Source organism: Rhododendron vialii, chromosome 2a (genome assembly GCF_030253575.1).
Source record: "Rhododendron vialii isolate Sample 1 chromosome 2a, ASM3025357v1".
NCBI lineage: Eukaryota > Viridiplantae > Streptophyta > Magnoliopsida > Ericales > Ericaceae > Rhododendron > Rhododendron vialii.
The window spans coordinates 17437371-17463851 of NC_080558.1; the positions used below are offsets into that span (position 1 = coordinate 17437371).

Sequence of the window (26481 nt, forward strand, 5' to 3'; positions counted from 1 at the left end):
GTGATGATTCGTTGGTTGCCTTGTCGGGCTAAGGACTTGAAGTATTTCCCACTCGTTGCTAGAACAATGGAAAGAAAGACAATGCAGTAAAAAAGGATCAAACGAACTCCATTAATCGATTCAATGAAGTTTGGGTACAAGAAATGTGATAAAACTTTAACTACTTTGAAGTGAATACATGTAATGCTTGAAAGAAATGGGAATATAGGTGCATAAGCTGTAAGCTTTTGAGGTCGTGGACCACTGCCAAGGCCTCCAAAACTGAGAATTATAGGAGGCACAGGCCTTGAGCTGCTTCAAAAAATATTCCAATGCATGGCTGCCGTGTGGCCTTCTAGCAGAGGTCTAGGCTTGAGCAGCTTCAAAATGGTCCAATGAGGGGCTATTCTCTGAACAAAACGTGCCTTTCACTCCAAGAGAACGGCAAAGGCCTGAGAAACCTCTATTCTCTCTGCAAAAAGGATTTCTGTTCCAGGCCTTTGAGCTGCTTCAACACTCAAACTATTGTTTGAGTGGATTCCCTCCGGGCCCACCACTGCTGAAGACCAACATTCTTATCATTTCATTGGACCTTGTATCTCTCGTGGGCCTTCAAATTTTCTGAACCTGGTTCTTTTCGGAAGAAGAATCAAGAACCAGAAGCTCGGGCAAATCTGGGTGAGTTACTTGTGAGCAGCTTGCCTAGGTCTGTAAGAGTTATGCACTAGTATTTTCATGGGCTGCATGCATGCCACCTGTTGCGTGCTTTGCATCATTTTAAAGAGCAGGGTCCCACTAGTTCAGACTTTGAGCTGTTTGTGAGCAGCTTCCCCAGACCTATTTTAGCAAGAATATTATAGGCCATTGAGCTGCTTGAGAGCAGCTTCCAGGCCTTTGAGCTGCTTGGGAGCAGCCTGAAGCCCTTTTCTTATTTATTCAAGGCTTTAAACGGAGTTGCTAAAACGGCGGGCCCTTCTCGTACTTGGACCTGAACTTTATAGGTGAATAATGGGCTTTCGCCCATTGTAAGCCTTTTGAGCTTAAGCCTGGTGAGAAATCCCAAGCCTTTACTGATTTGGGCTTGATCTCGAAGGCCTTGCCTTATCGTAGTGACATGCTTTTAAGTTTGGCCTGGACGGGACAAGTTGACTGTTTCAGGCCTTGGGCCTTTAACTGATTTGGACCTACTGAAGGGCCTCGTCTTTTCTACGAGTCGGGCCAAGCCTGATTTTTATTGGAGTGACGTTTCGGCCCAATACCACCGGCAACCGACTTTCAAATCCTTCCCAAGTCTGAAATTTTCCGCGAGGGCCGTCTTTGAACCGACCAATCGGCCTTCTGACTTTTTGGCCAAAAATGGGTGTAAACAGGTGGTCAGACCCAGTTCGGCGGGCGGCACTGGGCCAATAGGTCCCGTGGTCGGATGTGTCAGAACGGTGGGTTCTACAGGCCACAACAACAGAGTGGAGGCCAGATGGGTCAGGTTGGTGGGTCGTACATGCCACAACAGCAGCAGGCTGGTGTTCAGATGGGTCGTGGTGTGGGTCCCCTAAGGGTGGTGCCCGTTGAAGTTAACGGAAGTGGTGGGTTTGGCAGAGGAGGAGGAGAGGCGCGGGGTATGGAGTGGAGGAGGCCGCGACAGCAGCAGAATGGTGGTCGAGGCGTGGGCCCCATTCTGGACGGTCCAGATGTTGATGAAACTTTTCCGGGGGAGAGTTAACTCTTTCCCGGAAAAGTTTCATCAAAATCTAGACGGTGGTCGCGATTGGTTGCTGCAAGGGGCGGACCCAGGATTTGATTGCAGTGGGGTTAAATATCTACCACACATATAATTTTTTGGGATTTTCAGGGCAAAAATATTATCTTTTGGGGAAAAATTACTAAATACTCCTCAAAACTATACCTGCTCTAAGGGTATTTTGGAACTCAACGGGTCGCGTGACCCCGCTTGCCCTAGTGTGGTTCCGCCACTGGTTGCTGCTGCGAACAACTTGTTTGCAGCTGCTCCGTAAATAAGTATTTCTCTTGTTAGATATGATCAATATCCCAAAATACGCTAGAGGATCTCTGAGATTACTTTCTAGTCCCAAAAATCACTGCCTAAATAGTATCTATTCATAGGGTGAGTTAAATATAATTTTCTTTATATGGGTTAGTAGAAACTGGGTTTTTTTTTTTTTTTTTGCAAAAGTACTACCTAAGTATTTTCATCAAGGTTTGTAAAATAAATTTTATTTTATTTTAGTACAAAATGCCAAATGGTGAACGATATGCTCCACTGTAATGTATTCATAGGGGTTAGCTCAAAAAGTGATTTCTTTTTACAAAATGATGAACTGCAGAAAAAGTTTTTCCGGCAAGCTTTGTAAGAAGGCTTTGTACCTGTACAAAATAATGAAATATAACATAAGTTTCTTTTAAAGGTTGGTAAAAAAAAGTTCTTTTTCGGTTCTAAATAATGAACTATGACATAATTTTTTATTTTAAAATCAGGTTGATATTAAAAGGTCTCTTTGTTTTATTGCAAAATGTTGTATTATTAAAATGAAAATATTCGATCAAGATTATTAAAAAAATGGTATGAGATGCTAAACTGTAACATTTTTTTTTATCAAGGTCAATAGAAAAAGTGTTTCTTTCAACTAGAATTATCACAAACACTCTCCGTTCCAAATTGCTCGTCCCTTATACTATTTTGTAATGTTCTGGGCCAGCTCGTCCCTTATACTATTTTGTAATGTTTCCGGAGAAGACTTTAACTCTTCCCCGGATGAAACTCGGTACTTTGTTTGGTTTGCTTCTCAAAAATAATTTTTCAAAAAATTCCCCCTAGATTCCACCTACTTCCAACATTTCTCTCTCTATCTCTCTCCACTTATTACCCCTACTATTTTTCAAAAAACTTTTCAAAAAACAAACCAAACACAAAGTTTCATCAAAATCAAGACGGTGGTCGCGATTGGTTACTGCTGCGAACAACTTGTTTGCAGTTGCTCTGTAAATAAGTATTTCTCTTGTTAGATATGATCAATATCCCAAAATACGCTGGAGGATCTCTGAGATTACTTTGTAGTCCCAAAAATCACTACCTAAATGGTATCTATTCATAGGGGTAAGTTAAATATAATTTTCTTTATAAGGGTTAGTAGAAACTGGGTTTTTTTTTTTTTTGCAAAAGTACTACCTAAGTATTTTCATCAAGGTTTGTAAAATAAATTTTATTTTATTTTTGTACAAAATGCCAAAATGGTGAACGATATACTCCACTGTAATGTATTCATAGGGGTTAGCTCAAAAAGTGATTTCTTTTTATAAAATGATGAACTGCAGAATAAGTTTTTTCGGCAAGCTTTGTAAGAAGGCTTTGTACCTGTACAAAATAATGAAATATAACATAAGTTTCTTTTAAAGGTTGGTAAAAAAAAGTTCTTTTTCGGTTCCAAATAATGAACTATGACATAATTTTTTATTTTAAATTCAGGTTGATATTAAAAGGTCTCTTTGTTTTATTGCAAAATGTTGTATTATTAAAATGAAAATATTCAATCAAGATTATTAAAATATGGTATGAGATGCTAAACTGTAATATTTTTTTTATCAAGGTCAATAGAAATAGTGTTTCTTTCAACTAGAATTATCACAAACACTCTCCGTTACAAATTGCTCGTCCCTTATACTATTTTGTAATGTTCTTGGCAGCTCGCGCGCACCTCGAACTACCCTATAACCCCTTCCACAACCGTTTCACATGCTAATGCGCGGGGTGAGGTGGCCCCAGGGATTAGGGAGCAAACCCTTAAGTCCCAGCCCCAGGCCAAGACCACTTGGCCAACTCCTTGGGATCCTCTTTGAAAAGTCAAAACAAAATATATTCAATCTTTCAAAATACTGAGTAGTCATTTTACCAATAACAATGATGTCATTCAAAAGTTGAAATATAAAGGTATTGTTGAAAATCAATGTCTTTTTAAAGTGTGATTCCATTTATTGCATGTCTCATTAAAATGTTGGAATTCCGGTAAAGTACCAGCAATTTGGAACAGAACTAGTATATAGAGTTGCCCTATGTGATACTCCTAAGCCATATAAGCGGCATTTGAGGACTATTAGTCCACGCCCATACCTCCCTAGGATTGTTTTGTCCTTTTTTTTGAAGGATTACTAGTCCGATGAAGACTAATGGTTCTAGAATTAAAAACTACACAAACATGGAAATCGGAGAGGTGGGGGATGAATAGTCCAATCCAACCTCTAGTCCCCCAAACAAACACGGGACTGGAGAGGATCTACATCTTTTGAGAAGAGAGAATGCAAATCTGAAAAAAAAGAGAATGATGTATGAAGCTCCTATATATTGATAGGTCATGTAGGCATACGGGTAGTTATTTTCTCGGTATTTGGGGCCACTATGAGGGGGTTTTAGTTTAGTAGGACTAAGTGAGATTCCATCATAGTTGAGGGATGTTTTTTAAAATAACCCTTTGTTTTCCTATAATCTTCACTGACACCTATTCCTGGCAATCGGACCTACCCTGCCTTATCCTGAACGGGGCGGGTTTTCCACCATATTTTCGGATATAGGGTCGGGGTAAAAATTCTAAAACTCAATTGGGTCCGGGTAAGGTCGGGGTGACAGTACCCTACCCCGATCTCTCTCTCTCTCTCTCTCTCTCTCTCTCTCTCTCTCTCTCTCTCTCTCTCTCTCTCTCTCTCTCTCTCTATATATATATATATATATATATATACACACACGTCCTTACATATATTTTTATCCCCAGTAATAAAATCGGAAGGGATTGATTGTACATTAAAAGTTTTTTTGTGGGCTGATTTAACAATTCATTTTGATTTAGCACTCGTGCCGCCAAGGGTTCTTAAAAAATAAGTACTTATTTGCAATTTTTAAGCTTAAAATTAATTGACTAACTGAAATAATTTTTTGTTCAATATAAATCTTGTTTGATAGATCTTGATGAGATCTTTTGAACGATGCAAACAAAATCAAAAATTATTTCAGTAAGTCCATTATTTTTAAGCTTGAAAATTGCAAATAAGTCCTTATTTTTTAAGAACCCTTGGCGGAACGGGGCTTAGGCAGTGGGCTGAGCTCAGGGATGGGCCTAAGTTTAAATTTTTTTACACAGCCCGAGAGAAGATTAGAAGAGTTATAAACATACAATCCCTTGGGGCTCACTGCCACATTCTCATTGCTGTCGTCTCTAACTCTCTCACTTAACTAGTGCGGCGATTACAAACCACCATCAAGCCTCTTGGCTGTGTTGGCTATCGTCTTTCCAAAAAAAAAAAGAGTTGGCTCTTGCAATGGAACGCCGCTCGCCGGACCAGGTCGGCAACTCTTTCTTTTATTTTTTCGATGTATCGAACGTGTCTATGATGCACGGACACCGATACCGACACCGACACGGGGACACGGAAATTCTAAAAAAATAGGGACACGGACACGATGGGGGACATGCCACGTGTATATTTATTTATTTAAATAAATAAATAATTATAGTTTGACACCCAGAAATTTTAAAAAAATTATAATTTGTCCCCAATTTTTTTAAAAAAGTTATAGTTTGCCCCCAATTTTTTTTTAAAATTTCAATTTGGCCCCTGCCGTGTCGCCATCAGTGTCTCCAGCCGTGTCCCCCTGTGTCCTCAGCCGTGTAGCCATAAAAAATTTAAATTAAATTATGAGACACACCACGTGGCGTGTCCCCACCGTGTCGGACACTGTGATATTTCGATCTCTAGAGGTGTCGGTGCTTCAAAGGAACGTGCATACGTTGTGCATGTGTAGGACTTAGTTGCATTTTGATTTCTACACACTTTTCACTTGATTGATTGCCTGTGTTATGGACTTAAGATTTCTCTTTATATAGTTTGTAAAAAGAAAAAAAGAGAAGAAATAGTGAAAGACTCTGGGATCAGCTTTATATAATAGTACTTGAGTTGTTGTTTGTTATTTTGCTCAAATACTATGGAGTAGCTACTTGCTTATGGACGAACTTGTTTGTTTGTTTTTTTTCTTGGCAAATGGATGAACTTGTTTAGTTGTTTGGTGAGAAAATTTGGGATTGAACTTGTTGCAAGATTTTTTTTACCTCCCAGGAATTGTTGCATTCTTCTGTTTGAGAATTGAGAAAAAAAGAACGGGGCGGGTAAACCTGTTACCTAACAGGAACGAGGGAAATTTTCATTGCCCGGTCGGTTTTCGGAGTTTGGGAATTTTAGGTTCGCGGTTAGGGTACATCGAAACCCACCCCTCCCCGCCCCGTTGCCATTCCTGCCGCCGCCTCCCCGGCAACTGCAGAAACAATGGTAACGGAGACATGCTGATGCATTTAAGTGCTATCTCTCTCTAAGATAACCGTTAAAGAAGACTTAGCATTGTATGCTATCTGGCCAATTTCATGCACCTAGTGAAATTGACTATTGTCTAACATGAAGAATCTGAAATTTCAGGATCCGTGATTTTATGGTTTCTTTTTGATTCACGGGTATATTTTTTCAGAAAATGGCAATGAATGTTTTGAGACTCACCTCATAGAACAAGATGGCACGTTGAATTAATGGTGTTGAATTTGACAAGTTTCTGGGGAAGGTGAATCTGGCTGCATGTGGGCTTAACTATGCTGTAGTTTCCATCATGGGGCCACAAAGTAGTGGTATGGTCAACTACTCTCCTTCAGTTATTAAATGCGTGTTTCTCTGTTCATGCATTTTGACTTTTAATACTAATATTTTTTTGGTAAATAAGTCCTCTTTGTTCATTATGTGCAGTTTAAAAATATTGGTGCTCTCCTAAGCAAGATGATGATAGTTCTCACTATTGTAATAGTGTCTGAGTGCTATCACTATAATCTTGAAGATGTCTTTTGCTAAATCCATGCCTACCATGTCGAATCATGTGGGGCAAAATGAATTAACTTATGTGCAGAATTACAGTCCTGTTCAAGATTGATTTACTCTCCCTAATCAACTCTTTTGGGGCCAGTTTGTACGGAACTTTGCTCCTACTTTAATTGGGCTCCCCGTCAGTCGGCAGTGAGCCCCTAGGATTAGTCAAGGTGCGCTTAAGCTGGTCCAGACATCTGAGTTATAAAAAAAAATGATTAATTTACTCTTCCACGATCCCTACGCTCCTGAAGAAGGGCAACGTGTTTGTTTCATTGTTGCTCCAGCATTTTTGTTTATGAAATACGTTGCTTTTTATTTATGTCGGGTTAGATATGGTTTACTTTTCTAATGTTGATGATTACCAAACACGGAACGAAGGGTGTCCTTATGGGAGCCAGGCCTCCCCGTAGTTTGAAATTTATATAATTGTCTAAGTATTTTTGGTTTAAATATTTAAACAATACATTGTGGGCTCCAATCGAATAAAGAATGGTGGCCCATAAATGGCATTTCCAGCTATGAATATTGTCAAAATCAGGCTTCGCAGAAAAATGAAGAATGAGTTTTCACAAATACTTTGGTTATATTCATTGAGTAGGAAATTGCTGCGAAAATTTGTTCCTACTCAATCATAGATGACTTTCGTGGCCTAAGGTATCGCGGAATCCCATTTTGATACATGCTTGGTATACTGCATGGAGAAACTTTTATTTTCACCTTTTAGTTGTTTATGGTTTGATATTCTTGAACCTTGAAATTTCAAAATCTTCTTGTTCATGTTGTCGGCCCCCTCATGTATGAAATCCTGGTTGGTTCGTCCCTGATGATTTAATCTATTACTCCACAGGGAAGAGCACTCTATTAAATCATCTGTTTGGGACCAAGTTTAAGGAGATGGATGGACTTAATCAAAGGCATGTATTTGTTAAGCTTTATTATAGGGACACATTTGTTTTTGAGCAGTCATCATAAGGTAATGAGATCCCTTTGCTTGGTCCAGGTCTAAAACGACTCAAGGTATTTGGCTGGCAAGATGTGCTGGCATTGAGCCCTGCACTCTTGTAATGGATGTGGAGGGTAGTGATGGAGGAGAACGAGGAGAGGTGCATTTATGGAACTTAGAGCTGATAATTAAATGAACTGATGATTTGTATCGCCCTCTTTGGTTTCCTATTAACCATTTACCATTATACGTTGCTTGTTTGTTGGACTTCTCATGCAGATGCTTGCCTATGTCATACACGTAAAACAATGTATTATTTATACTTTGCCCATGTATATTCATTTCCCGTTATTAACGCATGCAATGCTCGTGTCAGTGCGATTTGTTTCTATTTCGCTGAAGGTCTTGGCGCTTTGAGTTGCACGTCGCTTTGTTGGTTGTTCAATTTGTTTACATGGATTGAATATAGAGTTCCTCTCTCACATAGACTAAATAATATCTTCAGCATCTCGATTGAGAATTAGGTTCAAAAGCTAAGTCATCGATTTCGATGAATTCAATTGGGTTGGGTGTTTTGTCTATAAACATTCAGGGGTATTAAAGATTGTTGCTATTGGAGCAATCATAAAAAGAAGACATGACGTGATATGGATTCATGTTTTAAGAAAAGATTGTTGCTATTGAAGCAATCATAAAAGGATGACATGACATGATATGGATTCATGTTTTAAGAAGCTCATTTGAGCATAATCGTTGACTTGGATTGACAATGTTGCATATGGATTTCATTCAGAGAATGCAACGACTTGTTAGCATTGATTTTGATTTTGTTGAAACTAACTAGAAACAGATTTTTTTCCCTAATTGGTCTTCATCCATTTTGTTTCTTTTCCTTTTATTTCCTTTTCTAGGATGATACTGCATTTGAAAAGCGAAGTGGCCTTTTTGCACTTGCTGTTTCCCATATAGTGCTGATAAATATGTAAGTTTGATTTACGGAAATCTACCAAGGTGCATTATATAATTCATATTGACACCTACAATTTATACCATTGATTACCTTTTTTTTATTATTTAGGTTTCAAACATGTATCGGTCTTGAGAACGGTGCAAGTAAGCCGCTTTGGGAAAATGTATTAGAGGTATCTCTCATGCATCTCCTTTCTAGAGGCAGTTACTTTGAATTACATGCACCCCGCAATATTTGTATAACGTTATGATGGTATTTGTACAGGGCGTATTGCGATTGTTTAGTCCACGTAAAACAACTTTGATGTTTGTAATACTTGATTTTGTACTGGTATGTTTTGTCTTGTCATTTATTTTGCATCTCTACATTGAAAATTGTTTTAGTTAGTGTTTGCTGTTCTCTTAATTGATCTAACATTTGTTTAGTTTAATTGGATCTGAATAGGGCTTAACCTTTCTTCCCCTTTGTGTTTTTCTAATTTGTGTGTGTAGACACCCTTGGAAGTTTTAGAACATCGTTTGAGGAAAGATATTCAGAAGGTGATGTACTTGGTTTTCCTTTTAAATCTTTATGTGGTTGGCTCTCAAATTATTTGTTTGTTGCAGATATGGGACTCCATCCCTAAGCCAGAAGGTCACAACAGAACTCCCTTGAGTACCTTTTTTAATGTAAGATGTCACAGTTCCTCTCAAGATTAGCTTAAGCTTGTCCATGCAGAGTTCATAATGGATGATTTGGCAAGTACATGAATTCATGTCTGATTACTAATTTTATTTCCAGGTTGAAGTTGTTGGCCTTCCTAATTATTTGGAGAGGGAAGAGCAATTTAAAGAGCAGGTACACGTGTAAAATGCTGTACTGTCTTAAATTACACCTACTCTTGTGTATGTTCATAGCACCTAGGGCAATATGTTTTTTCTTACCTGTTGTTTTAGTTGGTGGAACGAACTGTGGAATATAAGTTGCTGTTTCGTACGTTGAAGGTGTATAATTTAAGGCAGCGATTCATTCATTCCATAGCACATGGTGGGCTAGCTGGAGATAGGCGGGACACAATTCGTGGTTCAGACTTTTCTCTTAGTGCCCAAGAGATCTGGAAAACTATTAAGGATGACAAGACGCTTGACCTTCCTAAGCACATGGTAATATCTGAAAGTCTATTGAACGGGTACTACTCTTTGTATACCTTTAGAGGATGATGTCATGTACTGTTTTATCGTGTAGGTTATGGTTGCTACTATACGCTGTGGGGAAATTGTTGACAAAAAGCTTAAGGCCTTTGTTGCAAATGAGGTATCAACTTTTGCTTTTGAACTGTGTTTGTAGAGATACCCTTTTAATGGTCCCCAATTGTAATTACCAAGCTGGATCCAAAATATTATAGGAGAGGCGCCAATTAAAAGAGCGTGCACAAACCAATCCAACGCCAGGGTTTGGGAAGAAGTATAGTTCAATAATCAATTCTTGTTTGCACGAGTAAGTACCTAACCTCTCGTTCAGTAATCATTTCCGGTGTCTCAGCAACAGAATTGTGATTGGTGTTCATGTTACGTCAGCTTTATCATGACTCTAAAAGTTTGGCAGAGCTTACATGTTTTGTTCAAACAAAACAAGGACGCTCGACATTGTGACAACAGTGAGTCGTGTGGTATGCGTGTCCAGATACTTTCCCTCGGACGCTAATCATATAATTGTGTAATTTTTCATGCTTTAATGACAAATGGAGTGAAGTACCTATTTTATTACTTCTTTTTTTTATGTTATCATGCATATGATAACATCAAATACTCTTACGTAAAACACCATTATCCGACGGCATATATTGATCAATAGGAAACTAAAGTCATTCTATACAATGTCTGTACTATTTGATATGAACTTCTTTTACACATGTGCGCCCGCACCCGTCACAAATTAAAGATAGTGTCCATGAAACATTATGTTCGCTTATATTTCGTCATCGGGCGCTATGTTCTAGAGTAATATCCTTCTTGATAAGTGTTAGTAGACAGTTCCGTCAGTAGTGCAAATTGGACCATTGAACACATAACATGCTTGTGAGCCCACATTAATTGTTTCTTTCTTTTGCCAAGTTTTATTTTCGCTGGAATTGTGTTTAGAAAATTTGCTTACCAAGTTTTATTTTTGCTGGAATTGTGTTTAGAAAATTTGCTTACTTTGGGGTAGTTTGTTTTGACATGAATGTATTTTACAATATCCAAGCTAACTCAAATCGAACTATTTGAATATTTTTATCTTCTACCAATTTTCCTTAAATATTCCTGTTTCTGTCTCCTGTTCTGATTAGGAAACTCTATCCTACTTTACAAATCTCATGATACATCTAAAGGCATATCCAGAATTCGGTAGTCTTATGAAATTGGAGAGAGTTGTCTTCTTTGTGATCTATATTCTTAATATTCTTATAATCTACAGAACCTTAGAACTATTCGTTTTAATTTTACCACTTTTAATTTCTCTTCTATGTGATTCCATTGCTGAATGCATTCCTTTTTGCAGGTACGATGTGGAGACTGCATATTTTGATGAAGGTGTTAGGTCTGAAAAGAGAAACCACTTGGAAGAGAAACTGATGTCAGTAAGGCCTCCTGATGGCTGTTTAAATTTTTGGATTTTTGTATCATTTATTGTGCTAAATGCGATGCAAGTATCACATTCATAACATTGACAGCTAAACGATACTAGGAACTTGGAATCTGTGCTCAATATCCAATCAAAGGGTACACAAAACTGAGATCAATGAATTGCCTTATTGAGCTTTCGAGTATTGGTATCCGAGTCTAAAATTGCTGGTAAAAGCCAGCTAAGTTTCAATTCACTTACCAAACCATGTATAAGCAGTCTTAGGATCAAAAGAGAATCATTTCCCGAGTTGCTGTGTGGAACAAAGTACGAAACATGATGGCTTGACCGGCGTCGCTGTTGGCTTTTCCCTAAAAACTATTGTTGATTTTAGTGGAAGAGAAGCAAGAGAATGGAACAAAAATGGACTACTCAAAGCAGTCACTTTAGCCGCAAGAAAAAACAGGTGAAAGGAGATGCTCTCTGTATCTCATTCACAGCAAAATCTAGTCTTAAACAAAATAGGAACTTGGGAACTTGGGCTTTAACTTTTAACATTTGGGCCCAACAACAAAACCCACTAACTTAGCCCAACTACAAACATAAAACTTGGTCTGATTGGAAATAACAAGGTTTTAATTTTAACAGTCGCCCATTTTGAGTTACTTAGCATCTAGTAACATGACACCTAGAACTTGCACAATAGCATGAAAAAGAGAAATTGCACGTTAAGGCTAACTAGATGCTGTTTTTGGTCCCATGGTGCATGTTACGTGCCCTACTTACACCACATTTTTTGTATTTTGTCATTTTATCGAAGACTCCCTCCCCTATTAAGCTCACAGTGGGAGAGGATTTTTATCATTTGAGTTTCTCATTTCTGAAGACTCTTGATTCTACCAGGTCATATATTATTTTATATGTATGGTTGATGTTATATGATTTATCCTCATTTTTTATCTATACACATTCTCCTGATTTTTCAGCTTGTTCGATCGGCCTTCCAATCCATTTTAGCAAATATAGAGTCAAGAACTCTCGAGGAATTCAAGAAAGCATTTGCTAATGCTTTAAAAAACGGGAAAGATGTTACCGTGGCTGCTCATGAATGTCAACAGGCTTGCATGAAGTCTTTTGATGGTAGATGTGCAGGTAAATTAACGAATGTCATGATGCCAATAGTGGTTGTGAAACAAAAATCAAAACCATTCTATTTATAGGTCTTAGTAGGTGTTTGGTACAAATTATTTTAGTGAATTATAGGTTCTGGATTGTAGATCGACTCTAGAGGTTGAATTATTAGAAACACATAATCAGAATCTGTAAATGTGTTTCATAAAAAAAAAAAAATCTGTAAAACTATTTGGTAGAAGTGTAAAAATAGTTTATTCATCTGTGAAGTGTTTGGAATGACAATCAGATTATTGGATTGTAGGTGAACATTTGACCATAATGCCCTTACTACTATGACTCCTTGTATAAACATATGCAACATTATTTTCTTTGAAACTATTAAAAATTATTATTAGAGTATTGAATGTTTAAATTTACCAGTTGTTATAATACCATTTTCTTTGTCAACATTCAAACAAATATCACAGACTCTTAGCTTTAGTACGATGACCAATATATATATATATATATATTTTTTTTTTTTACGTGCAGTAGCAAATGAAATAGTTTGGGTTCATGCCAGGAAGATCAACCATGGAAGCTATATACCTATTAAGGAGATTGGTAGAAAAATACAGAGCAAAGAAGAAGGATCTCCATATAGTTTTCATAGACTTAGAAAAGGCTTATGATAGGGTGCCTAGGGACATCATATGGTGGGTTCTGGAGAGAAAAGGAGTGACCAAAGGGTATATCGAGGTGATTAGAGACATGTATGAAGGTGCCGTCACTACCATTAGATCACCAGTAGGGGAAACGAGTGAATTTTCTATCACCGTAGGATTGCATCAAGGGTCAGCCCTGAGCCCATACCTCTTTGCCTTAATTATGGATGAATTGACTGGACAATTTCAAGAGGATATTCCATGGTGTATGATATTTGCAAATGACATTGTCCTTGTAGATGAAACCGCTAGAGGTGTTAATACGAAACTAGAAATTTGGAGAGAAGCATTAGAGTCAAAGGGTTTTCAGATAAGTAGGAGTAAAACTGAGTATATGGTGTGCAAGTTTAGTGGTACCAGTAGTGCGCATGAAGAAAGAGTGATGATCCAAGACCAGGAGATACCAAAGAGTGATCATTTTAGGTACTTAGGCTCAATTATTAGTAGAGATGGAGAGATTGCTGATGATGTGACCCATAGGATCCAAGTGGGGTGGCTCAAGTGGAGAAGCGCTACTGGTGTACTATGTGACAAGAGAGTACCTGCAAAATTGAAGGGAAAATTCTATGGAACTGCCATAAGATCAGCGATGCTTTTTAGGACAGAATGTTGGCCTATTAAGAAACAACATATGAGCAAAATGAGTGTAGCAGAAATGAGAATGTTGAGGTGGATGTGTGGTAAGACTAGACAAGACAAGATTAAAAATGAAACAGTTCGTGAGATGGTAGGTGTAGCACTTATAGATGAGAAGTTGAGGAAAAATAGGCTAAGGTGGTTTGGGCATATCTACCGTAGACTAGAAGATGCAGTAGTTAAGAGAGCGGATATGAAAGCTCTAGGTAGCAATGTTACGGGGAGGGGTAGACCTAAATTGACATTAGATGCTATAGTGCGCAAAGATATGAGTATAATGGGTCTGTGTGAACAAGTGACACTTGACAGAGTCCAATGGAGGAAACGGATTCATGTAGCCGACCCAAGTGATTGGGACGTAAGGCTCGGTTTGGTTTGGTTTGGTTAGTAGCAAATGAAAAATAAAAAATTAGTCCATGAGTGCAGCTTCAGTACATTAGCCAATAGGATTTCTTTTTAATAGTTGATAAGGATTATAAATAAGTGCTGGATAGGTTTGTAAATAATTAAAAGTTAAGAATAGAATGGTCATCAAAAGTTCATAATCTAAAATCAGCAATTAGGAGCTACTTTTGAGATTTAAACAAAATCGAGAATCAGGGCTCAAAATCCCGGATGGTGCACCATCTTATGCTCACTTTCTTTTCAGATGTCATTGTTGAACATGCCAACTGCAACACATTTGAAGTGCGGGAGAAGCTACAGTGTGAGATAGTTTTGCATACAGTAAGTCTACACACCAGGAAACCAGCCCATGCCCCAACCTTGGATAGTCCAAAACGACGTCGTTTTGGGCGTCTCTAAAAAAAAAAAAAAAATTACTGAAATTTTGAATCGGCCTTTCTACCATCGCGCGAAAACAGAACAGGGAGATATCAGAGGAGGAGGAGGAGCCCGACCACCAACCTCACCTCCACCACTTTCGTCCACCAACCTCACCACCACCACCGATGGCCACCAGCGTAACCTCCACTCCGACGACCATGAGCACCACCGGCGATCGACCCGTTGCGAAAACCGACGCACCCGCGACGTCAAATCCACCGCCAAGGTCTCTCTTTCTCCCTCTCTCATATTTATATATCTGTTGGTCCAAAATTCGATTTGGGTTCTGACTTCCTAAATTCGATTTGGGTCCTGACTTCAGTGTTAGTGGAGGCAAGTGACGGAAGTAAAGGGTGGTTAACTCCTATCATGAATTGATAACCAATTGCTTATGAGGGTGGGGGTTTTATCCCTCTAAATAATGCAAAATGTTAGGGTAAATCTTGTATTAGGGTTCTAAATTTTGCCCTAGTTTTTGGATTTGGTCCTTGTTCAGTAATTACTTGAAGTCTTGAACATTTGAGTTCTCAACCTAGGATGCTTTTTAGCAACGTATATGGGATGAAGGATAGCTTAAGAGGACAAAGAATTTATGTTCATTCTATACTCTTTACCTAGTGGAAGGTCAATAGCATGTTATCAGGGGAAAAAAAAGACTTGTGAACTGAAGACAAAAAAAGAAAGCATTCATTGGCTCCTCTCTTTTTCATTCTTACTGAGCTAACTAGCACGGGTAAAGTGTCAAGAAGTACGTGGAACTGTTTGAAATTTGTCTTGGAAACGGTTTCTTGATTGACATTTGGAGCTACACTAACATGAATTGATTGCTCATATTTTCATTCTTACTTGATTGATATTGTGGTTTGCTAAGATAAGCTCATGTCATAATTTTGGGATAGTGGCTTTTACACTTGATATTTGACATGCAATGATATTGCAGTTTGCCGAGATAAGCTCATGTCATAATATTTTTATTCTTGAACATGTAGGTTTCCGTTGCCATCACCAACATCTTTGATGTCGCCGGAGTCTGTTCCGTCGACAATGCCTCCTCGATCGTCAAATCAAGATGAGATAGATACTAATGAGGCGAAGGTATGGAGTGGACACAATGAAAATGACGAAGAGGTATTGAGTGGTTCTTTAGAAAAAGAGAGTGATGAGATAGGTACTAATGTGAATGGAAATGAGTCAACCGAAAATTTTGAAGTTACAGTTGAGCAACCGAAGGTGGTAATGATGTTCGACACACCAGATGAAGCTTATCTATATTACTCAAGATATGCTAAAGAAAATGGGTTTGGTGTGGCAAAAAAATGTCACAAAAAGGGAAGAGATGGAACCTTGAGGCATGTAACTTTTGAATGTAGTCGAGGTGGAATGGCGAGGGTGAGAACAACCAATCCGGTCAAACCAAGGCCACAAACAAAAACTGATTGTCCAGCTCGCCTTAATTTTGCTCTGTACCCGAATGGAAAGTGGAGGTTAAATCGGGTTGCCTTGGAGCACAATCATGAACATAGCCCGGGAGAGGACAATCAAGTTTTTGGGGAGATCAACGTCAACGTTGGGAAGGAGCACCATCAAGTTTTATGAAAAGTCAAGGGCAAGGGTGGGGAGGAGCACAATAAAGTATTTCAAAAATGTTGAATACAAATGATAACGGCGAATAGTAGAAAACTTGCTTATTGGTATAGAGAGTTTCTTGTATTTTGTTAGAAACTAATTTTCATTCATGTTTTGTGGTGAAGTGAAAATTATGTGGTGTTTCTATCATTTTGTTTAATGAAAAAGGTGTCACATTCAATGTTGGTAACAGTTGTGTATGCATTTCAATTTTGAGTTTCAATGTTGGTAACAATTACTTCAAGAGTAGGTGCTGGAAATTGAGTTTCTAGAGTGTTGAAATTGAGTTTCAATTTGGAGTTTCTGGACTGGTGGAATTTGAGTTTCTAGAATGTTCTTGTGTTGTGTCCGTTTCCGTGTCGGACACGATTCGTGTCCTAGTTTTTGAAAAATAATGTGAAACATTGGTGACAGGTGGAATTTGATCCCAATAATAATGGAGAGTAGTTCACTTCGTTGTTCTATGGAAATGATGAATATGTATTGTTATTTTCATTGGTCATGACATTGATGAATCTGTAATAGTATTAGCATTACGACTGCTTTGTTAAACTTGTGAATGTTGCAAGGTTGCAATGTGTTGGATTATATTGGATGAATGCAATTTATATTAATCAAACGTATTGTGTCGTATCCGTATCCGTATCGTATCCATATCCGTATCGTATCTTGAAAGATGTATTGTGTCGTATCCATATTTGAAATTGAGTTTCACTTTTAGTTTCTGGAGTGCTAGAAATTGAGTTTATGGAATGTAATTGTTTCGTGTCCATTTTTGTATTGGACACGTGTCAGACACGGCTCATTTTTCTTCTCATCATCAAAAAGTTAGGATTTCAAACTTGAGTATTTTTGTTACCTCTTGGCCCTCTTTTTCGACAACATACACACCAACGCAGGTGTCTAAATGTAATTAGCATATGTAGGAAAGTATAGGTCAAAGCAGTTTGGCTTGCTATTACATTTTCAGCATAATTTGCTCATTATGCTGAAAATTTGGGCAGCACCTCCCCTATTTTTGATCCTAACCCAACGTCTCGCGTCTCGTTCAGTACAACAATAACAACATGTTACGCACAAGCCCACACCAGGCATTTATCGTCCTAATGACCATTCACAAAGCCAAAGTCATAAAATCATCAAGCACATTCAAGTTTAAAGTTTTGAAACAACAAAGAAAACTAAGCATTGTCTTCAAAAAACCACGAAAGCAACAAAAAATAAATAGAGCAAACTTTGACATTCACTAGAATGATAAGCAAACTACATGGTCTTCCGAATACAAAAATCATTATATGGGCATTACATTTATCCTCTCCCTTAAGCTGCGAGCAAAAAATAAAAATAAAAATAAAAAGAACTACTATCACCACCCTCACTATCATCGTCCTCATGCTCTCGTCTTCCTCCTCCTCCTCACTGCCCGTCTCCTCTTCGTCTTCGTCTTCATCCTCGTCATTGTCGGCATCGACACTGGAAGATGTTTGAAGCATCATTAGGATGTTCACAGTAATAGCTACAACATGAATGGGTTGTGGCATGATACGGGTCTTCTTGTTGTCCCTCGCCGCTTTTTCCAGCCAATTTCAGCACCTGTTAAAACACACATCAATTAGGCCACCTTCTTCCTAAACCACCTTGCTCAAATTTTGAAATAAGTTGATCAGTTTGCAAAATTAAAACTTGGGTAAATGTAATTTCCACACACATTTAAATGAGCAATCATCTCAATAAGACCCTTGTCAAGAAAGGGAATCAGGTGGATGCATAGAGACTCGACATTGAAATATCTGCCATGCTGAAAAAACAGTTGGTTAATGTCTTTAGTCTAACGAAGGTATGTATCACGTGACTTATTTGGTTTTTCATTTGAAGAGGTTACTAGTATAGGTACAAGGAATTCAACTTGTTTCTCTTCTTTTCCTTGGGATTAGCCAGGATTTTTATTCCAATATGAACTAGAACTGGATGCTTTCCTTGAGTTTCTCATATGGAGGTTCTCCATTTGGGTTGATAAGCCATTTGGGTTGATAAGCCTACTCCAAGGAATGCTCTTATGTATTCTATAGCTGCAGTCTATACAATCCATTATGCAACCATTTTCTACCAAATGAGTGACTATAAATTCATTTGAAGCATTGTCTACAAAGGAGAAATCAGATAAGCATTTCAAGTAAGCCTACCACACTTCTAATAGTCATTTAACTGCCTATTAACCTATAAAATACTGAGCCAAAATAAAAAGTAAAGGGGTTAAATTTCACACCCCTTAAACATCTTTCTTAATATTTAATCACTTGATTTTGCAGTTTATATAAGGGTAAATAAAAATATACAAACTCTCTGTAAATTCCCTAGATCCTCGAAAAATCCCAAGAAAGTAGAAAACTTCGGTATATGATTGAACTACATTATGAAATCATGTACAATTCTTATATTAGCAATACAAACTGTGGTTCAATTTGGAATCAAAACCCTAACTTTCAATTGAAATCTCATCTTTCAATTCTAAGCAGAAACGAAATAAGGAAAAGCAAGGATACAAAAAACCCTAACTTTCAATTGAGAGAGAAACGAACAAAATAATGAACAGAGAGAGACCTTGGCGGTGTGTGGTTGCGTCGGAAGTCGAGAAAGCGAAAATCGCCACTGGTGGTGGCAGTGGCAGTCGGTGGAAGGAAGGTCGCCGGTGGTGATGGCGGTTGCGATGGTGGTCGCTGGTGGTGATGGCGGTCGCGGTGGTGGTCGCCAGTGGTGATGGCGGTCGCCGGTAGCGATCGCAGTGATGGCGTTGGTCTGGTCATCGTCCTCCTCCTCCTTCTCCTCCTCTCTATCCCTTTTTCTCTTTCATCGTGTAGAACCTCTCTCCCCCTTTTTCTCTTTTATTTATCGCGTAGAACCAGATTTCAGTAATTTGTTTTTTTTTTAGGGACGCCCAAAACGACGTCGTTTTGGGCTATCCAGGGTTGGGGCATGGGCTGGTTTCCTGGTGTGTAGACTTTTCCTTTTGCATACTCTTCAAGTTCATTTGGACAAAAAACCTTCAGTTACTACTCCAGTTGAGTATTCCTGACTCATAGCTTTTAAAATTGCCTGGCGATAAGTTGTAACTTCTGATGATGGTAGTGGGAGACATAAAACTAAAAATAGGTCTATATATATATATATGGGGCGGTTCCGGGGATACTTAAAAAAACCCTTAAAAAAGCCCCCCTAAGTTCCCGATCGAATTTTGATGATCCGAGCCGCTCAATGTAATCAGAACGTGATTTTAAGGGTGCCCGTGAGAAATTAGCAAAAAAAATGACCGGGAAGAGCTTCATCCGAACAGTTTTTTATTGAACTTTATTGAACGGTTCAATTAAAAACGGCTCAAATCAAGCCCTTCCCGATTAGTTTTTTTGCTAGTTTCTCACGGGCACCCTTAAAATCACATTCTGAACACATTGAGCGGCTCGGATTATCAAAATTTGATTGGAAACTATGAGATTAAGATTTGGAGGGTTTTTTTAAGGGTATTTTTAAGTGTCTCCGGAACCGCCCCGATATATATATAGTCAATCTTAAATGAGGGAGTCCTTATTTTAGTTAAAATGCGGACCTCCTCATTTCTCTCATTTTCTGATTGAATTTCGATGATCCAAGCCGCTCAATGTGTTCAGAACGTGATTTTAAGGGTACCCGCGAAAAATCGGCAAAAAAAAAAAGACCGGGAAGAGCTTCATCCGAGCAGTTTTTGTTTGAATCGTTCGATAAAAAACAAACAAAAACTGCTCGGATGAAGTCCTTCTCGGTCATTTTTTTTGCTGATTTCTCGCGAGTACCCTTAAAATCACGTTCTGAACACATTGAGCGGCTCGGATCATCGAAATTCAATCGGGAAAGGGAGGTCCGCATTTTATTAAAATGAGGTGGTCCTTACGGGAGACAGACTCTCTGTGTGTGTGTGTGTATATATATATACAGAAATCTTCAGGTAAGGACCTTATATGCGGACCTTCCATTTCTCGCCTTTCCCGATCGAATTTCGATGATCCGAGCCACTTAATGTGTTCATAACGTGATTTTAAGGGTACCCGTGAGAAATCGGCAAAAAAAATGACCGGGAAGGGCTTGATTTGAGTAGTTGTTATTTGAACCGTTAGATAAAAAATAAACAAAAACTGCTCGGATGAAGCCCTTCCCGGTCATTTTTTTTTGCTGATTTCTCGCGGGTACCTTTAAAATCACGTTCTGAACACATTAAGCGGCTCGGATCATCGAAATTCGATCAGGAAAGAGAGGTCCTCATTTTATTAAAATAAGGTAGTCCTTATAAGAAGGGAACTCATCATATATATATATATATATATATATATATATATATATATATATATATATATATATCGACGTTATGTAACAGGAATCGGGTGTGCCTATCAAAAAAAAAAAAAAAACAAGAATCGGGTGTAACGGTTGTGAATTTGCTAAAATCATCAACTATAAATCTCAATGGTACACATTACCTTTTTTTGGTAAGATAGATTTTATTAGAAACCAAAAAGGGGGAACAACTCATCGGGGTATACCCTTGAAACAATACAAGAGGCAAAGAAGGCATCAGCTAAGCCTACACAATTAGGACAAAGCCTTGCAACAAATAAAACAACTAAAACAAAGCTAGGACATCTAGCTAGACACTTGTCTCTCATTGACTTATTTTGTCACATTTTATCCATTATTTTTTTTTATCGGCAAAAGTAACATTTTATTAAGAAACTTGATAGGGTACATCAAGTAGGGGGGAGAGGGGAAGGGGTTCCAACCAAAGGTTAGAAAATACACCTGCTGGGAACAAAGCCCCAAAATACCTGAAGGGTCAAGCCCTAAACACCTAAAAGGTCTAACCTAACGAAGTGGGCTATGTCCAACGCAAGAAAACCCAAAACCTATCCCTACTCTTTTGCCGAACTTCAAACACTGCCGCCAACGGAACAACACTTTCAGACAGATAGTCAACCTCCACGAACACCACCAAGCCGCCACCTCCATACACCACCAAGCTACCACTGGCCAACCCCATTGGAGAGACGGACGGTAACACGAAACACCCAAAATCTGCCACATAAGCTCGACCAAGTTGTTAAGCAAGAACCGAGACACCCAACAGTGAAACTCAGCGGGAGGCTACGCCAACCTTGTCGCCAACAACCGCCAAATCCACCATGCCGTTAGGCCAAAAACTGGTCAATCTAGGAGAAAACCGACGGTGAATCAACAAAATAGAGAAGGAAACAAGGCTGGGAAAGGGATGGCGATGGAAAAAATGACGGAGAGGAATGAGCACAGAAAAATAGGGAAGGGGGTCAGAAAAAAGAGGAGACAGAAATGTCACGGGCAGAGAAAACCTTACCAAACCGTAGAACCCTGTGCTCAGAACCCCATGAACGGCCGTCGAGAAACCGCCACTTCAGACCCCATAAATGACGGCGCCCCACCCCCCCCCCCCCCTCGCCTCACCCTTTCCCTCACATTATGTCACACAGTAACCCTAATAGGGTTTACAAGCTATATATATAAGGGATCCGAGTAAAATATACAAGACACCTAACACTATGGTATCTCTCACAAAACCCCACCACTATAGGTGGACCCCAACAATCACCCCCTCCACCCAGAGTGGGTAATCGTTGCATCTGTCCAGCCTCTCTAGCAGAGCGCCTGTGTCACTCCAAGTCTAGCGTCTAGCACCCCCTCACTAGAGTACCCCTGCTTGACTGAATGTCTCCTTGCAAGACTAGATCTTTCGAGGCTAAACCCACACTCTCCTTCCTTATTGATAATCAATCTTGCTAGCAAAAACTATTCAGGGTGTGTTCCACAAACTCAAATAAGTACTTATTTTTGAATTAAAGGCGATGTATTGTGATAGAATGATCTGTCTCGTAAAGCGGGAATAAGTACTTATATTTTAAGAACCTTTAGTGGAACACCACTTCACTTTACCATGGGGTTCGGGCATTCTTGAATTGATCAAAACCTTGGTGGAATCCATTTATTTAGATTATTAATTCATTATAGTCGCTATTTTAGTATAAGCCTTATCGTACAAAATCCCAGGCTCCTATGGCCTATTAATAGGGACTAAACTTGGTGTAGTTCCCTTTCCGTTTCCTTTTCTCTTTAATTGTTATCAAACATACAAAGTGAATCTAAGCGAGCTTAAGTGCAAATCAATTGGTGTCAGCATCGTAAAACATATGCACAAATATAACTTGGTGTAGTTTGTGATATTCAGCATTTTTTGATGACCTTTTATCATTTTCATTCTCTCCTTTACTTTTCAGGAGTGGGAATACGGGTTAAAAATTTTCTTAGGCGGATGCGTGGTTGGTGGCCTGGTTGGGGGCCTTGGGACTGCTGGGGCACTTTTGTGTATGTATCCCTATGTATATGCCTTCTTATCTTTTGCCTGGCAGCCTGGCCCTCCCTTTGTACTGTTCTCCAAAGGAGTGTCATAGTTGTCATATACCAAAATGAACTAGTTGCCTATTTCTATTCATTATATTTAAGTGGTCTATTCTCTCTCATTTCGTTTTCTGTTATCCTTTCTTTTTTGTATTCGAAGACAATAGACCTGATTTAACAATAGCTGCTCTCGATGCTCTTGCTAAGGCTTTAATAGCTGGTGAGTTCTCCTATTTGTTGCTGTCTCTCCTAATTATGTCTACAGGGTCATGGATGAAACATAGTAATTACTAATTCTTTCCCTCCAGAAATGTAAACGACGAAGTGAAGACCAACCGATAGACATCTAAGAGCATCTCCAATCAACATCTCTATTTCAGAGACTCACAAAACTAATTGCACAAAAATTGCATTAAGCACACACACACACACACACACACAGATATATATATATCTATTCACATTCACAAACAATCCAATCAGTTTTTGCTATTTATATCTCAACTTCTCAGAATTTCATTTCTCTATTTCCACACTAACTTATCTTCCAACACCCTAAATTTATTTTGATTGTATATTTGCTAAGAGCTATTCAATAATGGTTGCATTTTGGAGTTTTTGTAGATATGTTTTCAATAGGATATACACATTGGATCAACATATCATGAGTTATACCAATTTGCAGAGACCTATTGCTAATTTTGTTCCCGAGTCTCGATACTCCGGGGTTGCTGGGACACTTTGTATGTATCTTTATGTATATGCTTTCTTATCTTTTGGCTGGCAGCCTGGCGATGTAATGTTCTCCAAAGGAGTGTCATAGTTGAACTCAATTACTAGTTGCCTATTTCTATTCATCATATTTAAGTGGTCTCTCTCTCTCTCTCTCTCTCTCTCTCTCTCTCATTTTGTTTTCTGTAATTCTTCTTTATTTGTATTGAAAGCCAATAGAGCTGGATTACCACAAGCTGCCCGGTCTGCTGTTCTGACGAGTTTTAATTTTGGTGAGTTCTCCTATTTCTCTCCTCATTATGCCCATTGGGTCATGGATTAAACATCTTTGATAATCTTCTTTTTTTTTTTTTTGTTATTGGCAAATGTTAGCATATATTAATATTGGAAATTGTCCCACATCAATTACTTATCTCCTCCAAAACTAATATATGAGTCTGGGCGGCTTCTCCACTCATTACCAATTGGTTTTGAGTTGGATGCTTAAATATAGTATCATACCAAGGTTTTCAGAGGCTTTTCCCATTGTTTGTGCCATAGCTGCACTTTATTTTGTTGTGATCCATGTGTTCCAGATCCTTTGTTGACCTCTCTACGTGCGAGTCGGGAGTCACACGTGAGGGAGAGTATTGAAAATTGTTCCACATAGCTAATTATCTCTTCCAAAACTAGTATATGAGCTTGGATGGCCTATCCATTTATTGCCAATTGATTTTGAGTTGAATGCTTTAACACCTTAGATTAAGTGCACCCTTGATGCTGTTTGGCCGAAGCCCTCTTCTTATTAATTAATTCCTTCCCTTCGTAAATATAAATGAGGAAGTGAAGATCGATAGACATCTAAGAACATACTATCTATTTGCTATTCTCAACTTCTCAAAAGTTCATTCCCTAGTTCCAAACTAACTTTTCCTCCAAAATCTTAGATTTATTGGGGGTTTTATATGTGCTAACATGATCTTTTAAATACTGGTCTTATTTTGGAGTTATTGTCGATATGTTTTCAATAGGATATACACATTGGATCTACATATCATGAGTTATACCTATTAGCAGAGACCCATCTCTAATTTTATTCCGAGTCTCTATATTTGAATCTGCAACTATTGTGTGTTTATTAGGATTCCCGTTCAACATGACTTTTGGTATAAATGATGTTCTCGACAAGTATTTTATATGGAAGTTTTCACCGAAGTGGGCCTGTGAAGGGCCTCAACTTCATGGTCGTCTCAATTTTTTTTTTTCCTGATTTACTCTCTTAATTGTTATGCATTTATGCGCTCTCTCTATGCATGCAGCCCCCAAGTAGCGTGTCTTTGTTTGCCGGATTTGAGTTTTAATGATTCGGGTGTGGAGGATATGGCAATAAGCGTCGTTTTGATCACTGGTGGAGCCACCCTTAGCCCAGTATGGGCACTCAAATTTCCATAACTTTCATTTTTGTTTGGTTCTAAACGATACATCCATATTTTGGCCTATTTGGTTTCACCAATTGAGCTTATCGTTGTATTGTTTGTCACTACACTATTCCACAGTTCACTGTGTTGTGCGCAGCCCCTATTGTTGACTGAGCTCCTCCACAACTGTTAATTACTCCCTAGAGTCGGCATAACTACTCCCAACCGATTAACGCGGAAAGCCTTGGTCTCCTTCTCTGTGTATATGTATGTATGTGTACTGATTGAGAGGTGAAGAGTGGTGTAGCTGAGAGATGTGAGGCTGGAGAGGGGGAGCCGGTTGTGGCTCTACCCGGTGAGGTTTTTTTCAAGTTTGTATATATTGTGTGAGCATCTATATAAATAGAGTTTTTCCTCAGAAATCAGTGCGTGAGTTGTCCCTCCGGTCCTGACATACTGTGTGTTTGTGTCAATGTTGTGAACTAAAAAAATTTAAATTCCAGATTATTGCCGTCTTCCATAATGTGATATGTATTGTTAACTCTATGGCTGTCATTTGGAATCTCATGAAAATCACCATGTATTTTTGTTATTAACAATGAGGGGAATCATCTGAAATGAGAAATTTTCTGTTGACGGTACTGTATTTCCATTCTCATGCACTACAAGGGAAAAGCCCTTTCCCGGCATTTCAAAATCGCCGTAACAAGTCTGACAAATGCCGGCAAAAGTTACCACGGCGTGCATTAGTTGTTCATTTTTAGTGGCGTTTTGAGAAATACTGGATTTTGTTGAAACTAGGTGTCGGTCGCTTCTCCATCTGATGATGTCATTGCGAACCTCCTTACTCGGCGTATACAACAAAACCGAAATCTCAAAGATCTTTAAGTTCTCTACACGTTTCCTTTTCTCGTCCTTTCTCATCCCATATGCTCTAGTTCTATGCAGGCTAGAAAATAGGCCAGAGGATTCATATCCAAAGTAGTGTAAAATTGGATAGAGAGTGTACAATTCCCCGTTAGCCGATCAAGTTGCAGGCATTTGGATTGAAGGGAACAAAACAAATGAGCCATTTGAATGAGATATTATTATTCATCATAGAAATGGGTGTGTGCACGAGGATTCAGCTCTGCCCAATTTTGCATCGACGGATGATATTTTCAGAAATGAACGAAGAGGTCATGCTGGTCAATATTCCTTTATATATTTACGATAATGGTTGTGGAACCGTATTCTACCTTGAAAGGATCTGGCAATATGTGGAAACTCACTGTAATGGATGAAGAGGTATGCCAACGTAGCTGTTTTTATGCGACAATTCTTGGATCGCACCAAAGGCTAGGAAAGGTAGGTAGAATTGTAGATAGATAGTGAATCTTTTTATATAACAAACATGTACATATATTATGCTTAGTTTTCTTAATGACGTAAATCTATGCAGTATATTGCAGTTTCGTATCTTGGTTTCAGGTGTCATAAATTTCAGCTCTGTAAATTCGTATTTCCTTTTAGGAGCCGATAATGCCACGAGCATTTCTTTTCCTCCCACAAGGCCACAACCCTTCATTGCACTCATGGTGAGAGTGACGCTTTTGTCCT

General features: G+C 38.7%; 1 pseudogene; it reads left to right on the forward strand.

Annotated features, from left to right (window-relative positions):
* Positions 1 to 25439, forward strand: part of LOC131317232 (protein ROOT HAIR DEFECTIVE 3-like) — a 38380-nt pseudogene extending 12941 nt beyond the window's left edge.
* Positions 25440 to 26481: the final 1042 nt, after the last annotated feature.